The 14,224-nt window shown below is 43.8% G+C and overlaps 1 long non-coding RNA gene across 1 annotated transcript; it reads right to left on the reverse strand.

The window, feature by feature from the left end:
- Window positions 1-438: 438 nt before the first annotated feature.
- Window positions 439-13,828, reverse strand: LOC133384544 (uncharacterized). The gene is made up of 3 exons (XR_009762614.1): window positions 13,587-13,828; window positions 2,829-2,959; window positions 439-635 (listed from the first exon to the last, which is right to left on the reverse strand). It is a non-coding gene; the product is annotated as an uncharacterized LOC133384544 (long non-coding RNA).
- Between the last annotated feature and the right edge of the window lie 396 nt (window positions 13,829-14,224).

Raw genomic sequence — 14,224 nt, forward strand, 5'->3', positions numbered from 1 at the left:
AGAGTCATGAGCTGACTTTGCTACAAACACTGCTTTTTTGTTTCAGTCTTTCTCAGCTCACATATATGTTCTGGGAATCACAACCTTGCATGGTTGTTGCAAGTATGATTAGATAAGTGTAACCGCGTTGAGTAATGAGTAGTGTAGAATGTCAGGATATTATTGTTAACAAAGACGAGTTTCTTACAGTGGGGCACCCTACTGATGCCTTCAGCTGGAGGTACCCAGCATGATGTTCTAAAAATGTTACAACTCCCATCAGCCCCAACCTGTATTCCCAATGGTCATTAATTATGGAAGTTGTAGTGCAAAGGATCTGCAGGGCACCATGTTGGCTATCCCTGCCTTAAACATTTCTGGGAAAGCAGCTGCCCCTTCAGAGTCACACTAAAAAAATGCACAATCTGCTACTCCAAAATGCAGAAGCACACTCCGAGAAGATGTTCAAATGCTTTATTTTTATTATTCGTTTCATAAAGACAATTTAACCCATGTAAGATCAGCTCCAGCGGAAGCTCAGTTGTATAGCAAATCAGAAGGAGAACTTGTGTAGCCAAACAGGTTGGGTCAACCAATCTTCAAGTCATGGCAGTAACCATGAAATCCACTGGGAGTAGCCAACACCTTGACAATCCCTGCACCCAAAGAGAAAAACACTTTCTGATTCAGACATTTTTAATGTGGTATCGTATATAGATGATCAAAACTAAAAAACTGACCCCATTGCAAACCACACACAAATATTAAATATAAAGGAAAGGAGGAAAAGCACATAATTTTGGAAATCGGGGTAGGGAACCTGCAGCCCTCCAGATGTAGTAACACTCCAATTCCCATCAGCCCCAGCCAGCAAGGCCAATGGTTAGGGATTATGAAAGTGTAAGTCATCAGCATCTGGAGGACCACAAGTGTGCCACCCCTGATTTCAGTAACTTAAACGTCATAATTGCTTTTTTTCTCATTAAATCTCAGTATAGCTTGAAATACATATTTATATCGCTAAATTTAATAAACTATGTTACCTTCTCCCACAACAACAGACATCCCTAGGAGCCAATAAGCATGAAAGGGGAGAGTGTTAGCTATTGAGAAGGGTCATCTCTGTAGCTGACTCACCTCCTTCCATTCCGATTGGCTCCAATCAGCAGGAAAGAACAAGGAAGCATGGTAGAAGACTCTTCTCAGTGGCTAACATGCTCCCCTTTCATGCTGATTGGCTCAGAAGATCCTAGAGACATAGGGCCCCTGCTCCCCAAAAAGTAAGGACTCTAAGACGTTGGATGACTACACCCCTGCTAAAGAGCTAGATGTTAGCAGGTGATGCTTGTAAAAGGCCTCACGTGCTAGTAATGCGAAGTGACACGAGTTACCTGGAAGGTGGGTCACTGTTGCTTACCGTCAGGGAGAAGGGGAGGCAGCACAGAGATCAGCATGGTGGAAACACACCATACCAACCTCCCCACCACCTCGCCCTTCTCTCCCTCCCGATACGCAACAGCAGCTCATCTCCCAGGAAGCCAACACAGGAGCTCCTCCCCACCCAGGAAGCTGCAAGGCTTCACCCAGTAGAACACATGGAGCAATAACCGGTCTTGCCCAGTATGAAATACCTCCTGGAAATGTCTCTTAATGGCACCTCTGCATTATATTTGCCACAACGATCTGCATCATTTTGTCTCCCTGACATGCTGCAGATCAGAAGCAGAAGACTGGGGGAGAGAGTGACCCAGGTGACAGGGTGACCCTCCCAATCTTATAACTCAGCACCAACATTTGGAGAAGCATCCCCAACAAACAATATGCGTTTTCCCCAGACTCCTCCAAGCATTGATGAAAGGGGAGGGCGCCTAACTTCACAGGTTACGGAGAGATTCATGCATAGATTCTGGATCAGATCCTGGATCAGTCTGATTTCGGATGGAGATGGTCTGGAACTCCAACAATAAAAGAATGGGTAGAACAAAATGTGGGAATTTGCCGTAACGGCTTAACAAACTCATTATATTAGCATTAAAAAATAAAAAGAGAGATGCAACAGTTTTGCATTAAGGTGGCATAGTTTTATTGACTATTGCAAAAAGCTTAAATTTAATACCAAAAAGAAACTATATAATGGCTTGAAGCATAACGCTTAGAATATAAATAAATAGCCATGTTTATAATCTTCATAGATACCAGTGGTATTGATTGCTGTGTCTCAAATGGGACATGTGAATAATAATTAAAAAAAAATCTGAGCCCTATTAATCTCTACAGACTGAGCAGCTCTTAAAGGCACAAAGACATGCCAGACTTTTTCTCCACTGGTCAGTGGCATCCCCACTGTTTTGTATGGATGTATAATATGGTTCGAATCCCCACACAGCCATGAAGCTCACTGGGTGACCTTGGGCCAGTCACTGCATCTTAGTCTCAGAGAGAGGCAATGGTAAAGCCCCCTCTGAATACCACTTACCATGAAAACCCTATTCATAAATGTAAATGTACTGCCTTCAAGTCGATACCTACTTATGGCGACCCTATGAATAGGGTTTTCATGAGGCTGAGAGGCAGTGACTGGCCAAAGTCCACCCAGTGAGTTTCATGGCTGTGTGGGGATTTGAACCATGGTCTCCCAGGTTGTAGTGCAACCCCTTAACCACTACGCCACCTCATAAGTCAGGACTGACTTGAAGGCAGTCCATTTCCATTTCATATGAGCATGCCATATATATTCATGTTTGTTAAAAGGCAGCTAGGATGGAGCCTCCTCTCACCTTGCTTAGAGAAAAGGAACAGGCAGACAACAGTCCTGAGAATATGACAGGGTTTTGTTCTAGAGTTCTTACCCATTATATGCAGCAAGCCACATCGTTTCTATCACACTTTCCCAAGATTCTTCCATATCGTGGACACCTGGGAAACACGCACTTGCCATGTTTAAGGGCACACTCCGCAGCTGTCTTTGGATACCAAAGTGCTATACCAACAGAAAGAATAAATTCTATTTGCCATGTCTGAGAGCAACAATTCTTTTCATCATCATTCCTAATCATACTGGACATCTGCAAGGATGAAGATAATATACAAGGGAGAAGGTAATTTTCTCCCCATATTTTAAGAACTGGGGAAAGGCCATAGCTCAGTGCTAGAACATCTGCTTTGAATGCAGAAGGTCCCAGGTTCAATCCCCGGCATCTCCAGGGAGCGCTGGGAATGTCCCTTGCCTGAACCCTTGAAGAACCACTGCCGGGCAGTGTGGACAACACCAAGCTAGATGGACCAATGGTTCTGACTTGGTGTAATGCTGCTTCCTATGTTGCTATGGTTTATTCCTATGCTATGGGGGTTGGACTTGATGGCCTTATAGGCCCCTTCCAACTCTACTATTCTATGATTCTATTCCTAAAAAAATACATTATAGAGCTCAGGGAGTTAAAGGATGTGAAGAAGTAGTACACAGTCATGCAGGTGAGGGTTTGCAGATACACCTTGTGAAATAGAATAGTGTCTCATGGATAAAAATGGCTGTGAAAACTTGTCAGTCCCTAGGTCAGAAGTGAGAGACTTGTGGCCCTCCAGATGTTGTTGGACTCTAACTCCCATCAGCCCCAGTCTGCATGGTAAATGGTCAAGACTGAAGGAAGGGAATTTTAGTCCAAAAACATCTGGAAGGCCACAGGTTCCCCATCCTAACTAGAAGAAAGCCGTCAATCAGAAATGCAATCTATGACGTAGCTTCAAATTTATATAATGCTTGATATCAAAAATCAGGTAACACCCCCCACAGGTCTTTTACATAAAAGAAAGCAAGCTTTAACTCAATAAGTCTGAAAAAGGTCCTTGCACAGTACCTCTGACCCTTAGAAGGAAGAAGGAGAAGAAGAAGAAACCATAGAACAGGTAGAAGGGCTTCATGTCTGCTTAGAATTGCTGGGAATTCTGAGATCACACTGAGAAGAGGACAGAAAGTGTTCCTTATTTATAAGTCACTGAATGACAGCAGCCCCTAGAGGGAAAGAGCAGAACAAGATGCAAGCCTGACAAGCAGGGGTGAGGAACTTCTCCATCCTGAAGGCCACATTCTCTCCTGGGCAAGCTTTTGGGGGCCACATGCCTGTGGTGGGCAGGACCAGAGTCAAAGGTGGATGACGCAAGTTTACCTTTGTATATTAGGCTAGTTTTTAAACACCTGCACGTCCTATTCCATCCTTCATCCAGGCAAAGAAGCATGATCAGAGTTCAAAGGCACAATCCAGGCATGCACAAATTCACTTAAGGAGGATATGAAACAAAGTGAGGGAGGGATGTGGGCTGAGGAAAAGGTATGACTCAGGAAGGGGCGTGGCCTAGGGAGAATCTCAAGGGCCAGATGGACAAACCTGGAGGGCCACATTGGGTGTTGCAGGTGTTCCCCTTAAAGAGCTGCAGCACCAAAAGTTCCCTGAGAAAGAGGGACTGCTTGTTAAGCCACTCTCATCTTTGTAGTTCTGTGAGGGATACGGGCACGTAATAACTTGAATATTAGCCACTGATTTATTGTATCTTGAATTGTTGCTTGGATTGCAATGTGATTTTTAATATATTTTAAAGTCTGCTTTCAAGATGTTTCAGAGTGTTTTTAGTGTTTCTGTTTACTGCCCTGGGCTCCTTCTGGGAGGATATAAATTTAATCAATCAATCAACTAATTAAGTAAGCAAGCAATTACATTTTGTTATATCTTTTGGCATTTCTATGGCTTGTAAACCACCTGGAGTACCTTGATAGAGGAAGACGGTATAGAAATTTACAAAAGGATACACTGTGGCTATAAAAATCTAAGTAGGATGAGACTTTTCTAATTGGCCAGTAGTCGGTTCTTGCAGGAGCAGAATCAGTCACAAAATCCTAGCCAGAAACTCTGGTTTGTTAATACCCAGTTCATATGGATGAGCAAATCTGTCGTTTTCAGTTTCTCTCAATTTCTTATTCTTCCAGTCTTAAGCTCAGCTCTCCACATCAGTGAACCCACAAACTTCCGCATGCAAATAAAGTGCTCCACTACTGAGTCATAGATGGCAATCTGTAAGTGTCCCAGGAGAAAGCCACTATTAGTAAACCATGACAATCAGGATAAAGCCACAGGGATAAGGTGTTCTCTTAGATAGCTACTGTCTCAAAAAGATTAGAGAATATTCAAGTGTGCTGTTCCTGATCAGCTGCAGGCATTTTGGGTGGAATCCCATTTCCTAGATTCGTACCAGTGTGGATTCAAACCAGGGCTGAGGATGGAGAGGCAGTGACTAAAGTCCCTTTTCTGAAAGAGTTTGAGCAGGAGGCTACAAGGCAAAGTATGGGCTCCTAGCCTCTTCTTTTCCTTTTCTATGAAGTATAGAATTATAGAATCATAGAATAGTAGTGTTGGAAGGGGCCAACCCCCTACTCAATGCAAGGATCCAAATCAAAGCATTCCCGACAGATGGCTGTCCAGCTGCCTCTTGAATGCCTCCAGTGTCGGAGAGCCCACTACCTCTCTAAGTAATTGGCTCCACTGTCGTATGGCTCTAACAGTTAGGAAGTTTTTCCTGATGTCCAGTCGAAATCTGGCTTCCTGCAACTTGAGCCCATTATTCCTCGTCCTGCACACTGGGACGATCGAGAAGAGATCCTGGCGCTCCTCTATGTGACAACCTTTCATGTACTTGAAGAGTGCTATCATATCTCCCCTCAGTCTTCTCTTCTCCAGGCTAAACATGCCCAGTTCTTTCAGTCTCTCCTCATAGGGCTTTGTTTCCAGTCCCCTGATCATCTTTGTTGCCCTCCTCTGAACCCCATTCCAGTTTGTCTGTATCCTTCTTGAAGTGCGGAGACTAGAACTGGACGCAGTATTCAAGATGAGGCCTAACCAGTGCTGAATAGAGAGGAACTAGTACTTCACGCAATTTGGAAACTATACTGTTAATGCAGACTACTATAGCATTTGCCTTTTTTGCAGCCACATCACACTGTGTTTGTGCAAATCCATTGACTTTGGCTTCTCATTTTCCAGTCTTGCAGTCCACATTAGCTTGCAATTTTTTTCATAAATTTAAAAAACCAATCTCCTCTTCAAAATTCAACAGCATTTTAGTGCAAATTATTCTGAATTTTCCCCTCTATAATATTGTATGCTATTTTCACTAATATATGATTTTTTTAATGCACACTTTATACCACAGTTAAAGCGTTTTTGGGTACATGAGTTGGCTGGAGAAAGGCATTGCAAACTTCAGAGAAGAGCTAATTTTGAAGGCTGGCTCTGGTTCAAGCAGCTTCATCTTTAAATGCAAACAGAACCAAACTTATCTCCCATCCCTGCTTTGTGCCTTTGTGAAATGTAGAGACATTCTGGGGAAAGGGAGATAGCATCCATCCTTCTTTTCTCATTAAAATTCAGAATAGCCTGAGATATGGAAGGGACTGCCTTCAAGTTGATCCCGACTTATGGCTACCCTATGAAGAGGGATTTCATGGTAAGCAGTATTCAGAGGGGGTTTACTATTGCCTCCCTCTGAGGTTAGTCCTCCCGAACTGGCTACAGCCTGCTCAGCTTGCCACATTTATCATTTAATCATTTATTTACTGTATCTTGGATTGCAATATGATTTTTAATATATTTTAAAGTCTGTTTTTAAGGTGTTTTAGAGTGTTTTAAGTGTTTTTGTTTGCTGCCCTGGGATCCTTTGGGGAGGAAAGGCGGGATATAAATTTAATTAATTATTATTTATTGGATTTCTTAGTTGCCTATCTGGCTGGCTATCCAGCCACTCTGGGCGATGTACAAAATAAGCAAAATAGCACAAAATGACATATCAATACAATAGCATTAAAATCTAAAAGCAGTGATGTTAAAATCTAGCCCACCCCAAAAGCCTGCCTGAAGAGCCAGGTCTTCACGGCCCGGTGGAAACTCATTGTAGAGGGGGCCTGGTGGAGATCATTTGGAAGGGAGTTCCGTAGGGTGGGGGCCACAATTGAAAAAGCCCTTTCTCTAGTCCTCACCAGTCTAGCTGTTTTGACTGGTGGGATAGAGAGGTCTTTTGAGGCTGATCTTGTTAGGCGGCATAGCTGATGATGCTGGAGGAGCTCCTTCAGATAGACTGGGCCAAAACCATGTAGGGATTTAAAGGTCAAAACCAACACCTTGAATTGGGCCCGAGAAGCAACTGGTAACCAATGCAACTCTTTGAGCACTGGGGTTACATGATCTCATCAGCAGCTGCCTTTAATCAGGTGCGACGCCCCGTTCTGTACCAGTTGCAGCTTTCAGACCGTTTTGAAGAGTACCCTACGTAGAGCGCATTACAGTAGTCAAGGCAAGAGGAGACCAGGGCATGTACCACTGATGGGAGCAGATGACTGGGGAGGTAGGGGTGCAGCCTCCATATCAGATGGAGTTGATACAGTGCTGCCCGGCTCACAGCCGAAACCTGAGGTTCCATGGACAGTTGGGAGTCAAGAATGACCCCAAGGCTGCGGACCTGGTCTTTTAAGGGCAGTTGTACCCCATTGAGCACCAGGTCCAAATCTCCTAACCTTCCTTTGTCTCCCACGAACAGTACCTCGGTTTTGTCAGGGTTCAGCTTCAGCTTATTCCTTCCCATCCAGGCACTCACCGACTCCAGGCACTTGGAGAGGGTTTCTACAGCCAACCTCGGTGAAGATTTAAATGATAGAGCTGTGTGTCATCCGCATATTGGTGACACTGCAGCCCAAATCTCCTGATGATAGCCCCCAGCTGCTTTATATAGATGCTAAATAGCATCGGGGAGAGGATGGAGCCCTGCGGCACCCCACAGGTGAGAGGTCAAGGATCCAAAACCTCAACCCCCAGTGCTACTCTTTGGTACCTATCGGAAAGGAAGGAATGGAACCACTGCAGAACAGTGCCCCCTATGCCTAACCCCTCCAATCGGTCCAAAAGGATACCGTGGTCAACGGTATCAAAAGCCACTGAGTGATCCAGTAGGATGAAGAAGGTGCCTTCACCCCTATCCAACGCTCTCCTCATATCATCCACCAAGGCGACCAAGGCTGTTTCAGTTCCATGTCCAGGCCTGAAGCCTGATTGGAATGGATCCAGATAATCTGCTTCCTCCAAATGTGCTTAATTAATCAATCTATCAGTCACTCAACATTAATCAATCAATTAATTACATTTTGTTATATCTTTTGTCATTTCTATAGGTTGTAAACCACCTTCATAGAGGAAGACGGTATACAAATTTACAAAATGATATTCTGTGGCAATCAAAATCTAAGTATGAGTCTGTGACGTCCTTCCCTGGTTCTCCCTGTCAAGTTCCCACCTGCTTGTGGCTACTGCCTTTCACTAGGCACCACCAGGGATACCACCAGTCCGGACCATCCTTTATATGGTTTCTCACCCCGCTCTAGCACAGATCTCACTAGATCCCCCTGCTAGGCAGCACCACCAGTCACGTCCTATAACCAATACTCCCAGAGACTTTGCCTGAGTCTCTCTCTAGCTGGTTACTTTTGTGACTGCGTGCTTATGCTGTTCCCAACCCCCTTGTATCTTTATAGATAACACATACAACTCTGGGTTGCTCTGGATACTTGAATTGTTATTATTCCTCCCTTCACCGCTGCCACCATTAGATACTGTTTCTGTTCAGCCTTGGTAATTACCTTGCCCTCCCTTCGGGTCTGTATACCCCCCAGCCAAGGATCAGGCCTTTGGTAAACCAAATAAGTATTTATTAAATATCAGAAATAACAAGATTAGTTTTAGAATGTTTCACAAGCGTATGGTTTCATCTATTCCTGTTTTGTACTTGACTTATTATTAATCAGAACTCTAACTCCCTCTTTCCCCACACTCTTGACCTCCACCCTCAAAGACCTCTTTCTCCACACTCCCAACATCCACCCAGATTCAACTGTCGTTCTTCCATTTATACTCCCAGCCATTCAAACGCTCAGCCAATCATCCAGCATTTTACTGCTCATGTACTCCCCCCTCCTCTTTCACTCCACTTACCATATGTCTTCTATATAAACAGTACTTACCATATTTACACTATAAGCAGGAACATCACATTTCCCCCCCTTAAAATAACAGCAAAGTATTATTCCTGCTCTAGGATTCATACGACGCGTTAACAATAAAAAACAAGTCTCTTTGGGGAAAACGTCTTTTTTGCACCCACGTCTGGGTCATGTCACTGCAGTCCCGGCCACCTGCCTTGAAAGTCCATTGGCCAATACATTGTCCTTGCCTTGTATGAACTTGAAGTCCACCTGGTAATCTTGTAAAGCCCAGGACCACTTCTGCAGCATAGTGTTCTGATTTTTCATAGTCTGTAACCATAACAATGCTCAATGATCCGTCGTCACTGTAAATCTTCGTCCCCACACGTATGGGCGCAACTTGCTCAGTCCCCACACGACCGCTAGGCACTCCTTTTGGACCGACGAATAATTCTTCTCCCTCGTTGTCAGCTTGCAACTAAGATACGCCACTGGATGTCTGGTGCCTCCTCTCTCTTGTAGCAAGACAACTCCCAGCGCTAGGTCCGACGCATCCGTAGCCACGATGAATGGTTGCTCGTAATCTGGTGCTATTAATACAGGCCCTTGGCACAAGGCTTGCTTCAGAAGATCAAAAGCCTTTTGACATTCATCCATCCACACCACACGCTCAGCACACTTTTTCCTTGTTAGCTCATGCAAGGGGGTTGCGATTTCCCCCAAATCTTTTACAAATTTACGGTAAAAACCAGCCACACCTAAAAATGCCCTAACTTGTTTCTTAGTTAAGGGGATGGGCCACGATTGTATTGCCTCAACTTTGCTCCATAAGGGGGTTATTTTCCCACTCCCCACCTTATGTCCTAAATAGATCACTTCATTCAACACAAACTGGCATTTCTTGGCTTTTATTGTTAGCCCTGCTTTCTTAAATGCCTCTAATACTGCTGTCAGGTGTTGGACATGCTCAGGCACCGACTTGCTGAAAATGGCCACATCATCTATATAGGCCACTGCAAAATCTGACATGCCTCGCAACACAGTATTAATTAGTCTCTGAAAAGAACTTGGTGAGTTCCTTAGTCCCATGGGTAAAGTCACAAACTCATATAACCCATCTGGTGTACTGAAGGCAGTTTTGGCTCTGGATTGCTCATCTAATTCCATCTGCCAAAATCCTTTACACAGATCTATGGTAGAGATAATGGTTGCTGCTCCCAATAGCTCTAACATTGCGTCCACCCTAGGCATAGGATATGCATCTGGGACAGTAATTTTATTGATTAAACAATAATCAATACAAAACCTTGTGGTTCCATCTTTTTTCGGAACCAGTACAATACTTGAGGCCCAGGGACTGATGGATTCCCTGATCACTCCTAGTTCCAACATGTCTTCAACCTCCTTTCTAATTTCATTCAAAACTTTCCCATTCACATGGTACGGAACAGATCTGATTGGGGCATGATTTCCAGTATCAATTGAATGTCTGGCTATACTGGTTCGGCCAGGTTTATTGCTGAAGAGATCCCCATAATTTTTTAAAACTCTTAGAATCTCTTTCTTGACTTCTTCCTTCACCTCCTCCGACCATTCCAATTGATCTACCCCTCTTTTTGCTTTGCTTTCCTGTACCAAATCTGAAAGTTCAGGCCCACTTCCCTCAGGGAATAAGGTAACTTTGCATCCCTGGTGTGATAAGGTTTCAACATATTTACATGAACCACTTTATGCTTTTTTAATTGGTCTGTGGTTATCACATACATCACTGTGTCAAGCTTTTCCCTTATGGTATATGGTCCCTCCCAGTTGGCCTGTAATTTATTGTGTTTCCTGGGTATGAATGCCATAACCATATCTCCCACATCATACACACTTTCTCTGGCTGTTCTATCATACCAGTAACTTTGCTTCAAACCTGCATCCTTATCCAGCTCTTCCCTGAACTGCTCTGCCTCTTCACTAGAGACCATTCGATACAGTTTGTCTCTTTTAGCAGGCCTGCCAGGGGTTGCTATGGCGACCTTAGGCTCGATAACAGGTTCCACCCTGTTTTCTTCGGCCTCTGTTAACATGGTTTCTGTTGCTTTGCCAAGTTGTTGTCTGGTCACCACATATATTTTTCCTTGTGCCCCCATAACATCTCTTCCCAGTATCACTGGTTCTTGTTGTTGGGCATTAATACCTACTTTACATATTTCCTCCTTTCCTCTCCACTTTAATTTTATCAGGGCCATGGGTATGCTTTCTGGTTCACCCCTCACTCCTTGGATTGTCACCGTTTCCTGAGGTAATATTTCCTCAGATTTTATCAAATCTGGCCTCAGTAACGTCTGAGCGGCACCAGTATCAAGCAATGCCCAATAATTTGCCCCTTGTACACTCACTTCTTCCCTCAGACTCAAATCAAAGTCTTTTACATTTGTCCAGTTTATCTGGCAGAACTGAACCTTCTTCGTTTCTAACTCCATTGGTTCTGTTTTCACTGCCCTTCCCTGAGCAGGATTACCAATGGGGTTGGCAACCTCACATTGAAAATGTAGGTGCCCTGGTCTACCACATTTATAACATAATTTCTCCTCCAATTTAGGTACACAGATCCACTCTGGGGTGTCCTGTGCCCTTCAGACTTTATTGGAGGACTCACTCGCTGTGGTACCACATCCTTTCTGCCACCATTATATGGTCTGGGTTTAAACTCTCTTGATGTTTTCCCCACCCAGCCAGTTCTATTGGAGGCAAAGTGATCTGCCAACTCTATGGCCTCTTGAACAGATGTAGGGGAACAGTCTTTGACAAGGAGCCTTATTTCTGGTGGTAACTGATGGTATAATTGATCCAGTATCATGAGGCTTTTCACCTCTTCCACTGACTGAGCTTTGGCACTTCCCATCCACTTTCCAAATATGTCCATCAATTTTGTTCCCAGTTCAACAAAAGACCTCCCTGCTTGGATCTGACAGTTTCGAAATAACTTCCTAAAGTAGTCAGGTCCCAGTCTGAATCTTTTGTACACTGCCTCTTTAAACTCGGCATAGGTGACAGGCCTGTCTGAGGGGAAATATTGGTATACCTCTGCCAATTCCCCTTTGATCAGATTTGATAAATATTGCATATATTTATCCTCCGGTAGCCCCCACATCTGAGCTGCCTTTTCGAAGGTGTTGAGGTAAATCTGTGGGTCTTGTCCAGGTTCAAACACCACAAAATCTTTTGGTGTAACCTTTATTTTGGTTTCATTTCTGTCCTTTCTTGTTTCATCAAAATGAAACTTCTCTCTTTCAAATTTTAACTTTTCCACCTGTATCTCAGCATCCAATGCTCGTTGCTTCTCCCTCTCCTCAAACCCCATTCTCATCCTTTCAGTATCCATTCTCATTCTCTCAATTTCCAACTCCCGCTGTTTTTTCTTCTCTACACCTTCCATCCTCAATCTCTCAGTTTCCAACTTTAACTTCTCTCTCAAATACTCTATATAAGCGGGATTGCTTGAGTACCCTTCTGGGTTCTCTTCTCTGACAGGTTGTTTTTGTTGAACAGATGCGAATGCTATCAATGCTACTCGCAATTCATCTACCCCTTTACCCTCGTGAGGTAAACTGAATGTTATGCACTTCTCCACCAGCTCCTCTCTTTTCATCTTTATATATTCAGTCATGTTTTTAGGAGTTCACTCGCACTTTGCCACACACTCTTTGCCAGTCACTCTCACAAGTAATCTTTATTTGTTATTTCTTTTAGCCACACCACTTTTAGGGACTCTCTAGGGTTTGAATCCCACCGCTACAGCCATCACATGTGACGTCCTTCCCTGGTTCTCCCTGTCAGGTTCCCACCTGCTTGTGGCTACTGCCTTTCACTAGGCACCACCAGGGATACCACCAGTCCGGACCGTCCTTTATATGGTTTCTCACTCCACTCTAGCACAGATCTCACTAGATCCCCCTGCTAGGCAGCACCACCAGTCACGTCCTATAACCAATACTCCCAGAGACTTTGCCTGAGTCTCTCTCTAGCTGGTTACTTTTGTGACTGCATGCTTATGCTGTTCTCACCCCCCTTGTATCTTTATAGATAACGCATACAACTCTGGGTTGCTCTGGATACTTGAATTATTATTCCTCCCTTCACCGCTGCCACCATTAGATACTGTTTCTGTTCAGCCTTGGTAATTACCTTGCCCTCCCTTCGGGTATGTATATCCCCCAGCCAAGGATCAGGCCTTTGGTAAACCAAATAAATATTTATTAAATATCAGAAATAACAAGATTAGTTTTAGAATGTTTCACAAGCGTATGGTTTCATCTATTCCTGTTTTGTACTTGACTTATTATTAATCAGAACTCCAACTCCCTCTTTCTCCACACTCCTGACCTCCACCCTCAAAGACCTCTTTCTCCACACTCCCAACATCCACCCTCAAACACCTCTTTCTCCACACTCCCAACATCCACCCAGATTCAACTGTCATTCTTCCATTTATACTCCCAGCCATTCAAACGCTCAGCCAATCATCCAGCATTCTACTGCTCATGTACTCCCCCCTCCTCTTTCACTCCACTTACCATATGTCTTCTATATAAACAGCACGTACCATATTTACACTATAAGCAGGAACATCACAGAGTCCTTTCCAATTCACCAGTTGTCAGTTCTTACAGAAACAGCATCAGTCACAAAATCCTACCCAGTTCATATGGATGAGTAAATCTGTCATTTACAGTTTCTCTTAATTTCTTATTCTTCCAGTCTTAAGCTCAGCTCTCCGCATCAGTGAACCCATGAACCTCCGCATGCAAATAAAGTGCTCCACCACTGAGTCATAGATGGTAATCTGTAAGCGTCCCAGGAGAAAGCCACTATTAGTAAACCATGACAATCAAGATAAAGCCGCAGGGATAAGGTGTTCTCTTAGATAGCTACTGTCTCAAAAAGATTAGAGAACATTCAAGCGTGTTGTTCCTGATCAGCTGAAGGCAATTTGGGTGGAATCCCATTTCCTGGATTTGTACCAATGGAGAGGCAGTGATTAAAGTCCCTTTTCCGAAAGAGTTTGAGCAGGAGGCTGCAAGGCCTCTTGCCTCTTCTTTTCGTTTCCTATGAAGTATGTGTTTTTGCAAATCCATTGATTTCGTCCTCATTTTTCCAGTCTTTACTTCCAGTCCACATCAGTTTGCAATCTTTTTGATAAGCTAAAAAAAAGTTCAAAATTCAACAGCATTTTAATGCATT

Source organism: Rhineura floridana, chromosome 4 (assembly GCF_030035675.1).
Source record: "Rhineura floridana isolate rRhiFlo1 chromosome 4, rRhiFlo1.hap2, whole genome shotgun sequence".
Taxonomy (NCBI): domain Eukaryota; kingdom Metazoa; phylum Chordata; class Lepidosauria; order Squamata; family Rhineuridae; genus Rhineura; species Rhineura floridana.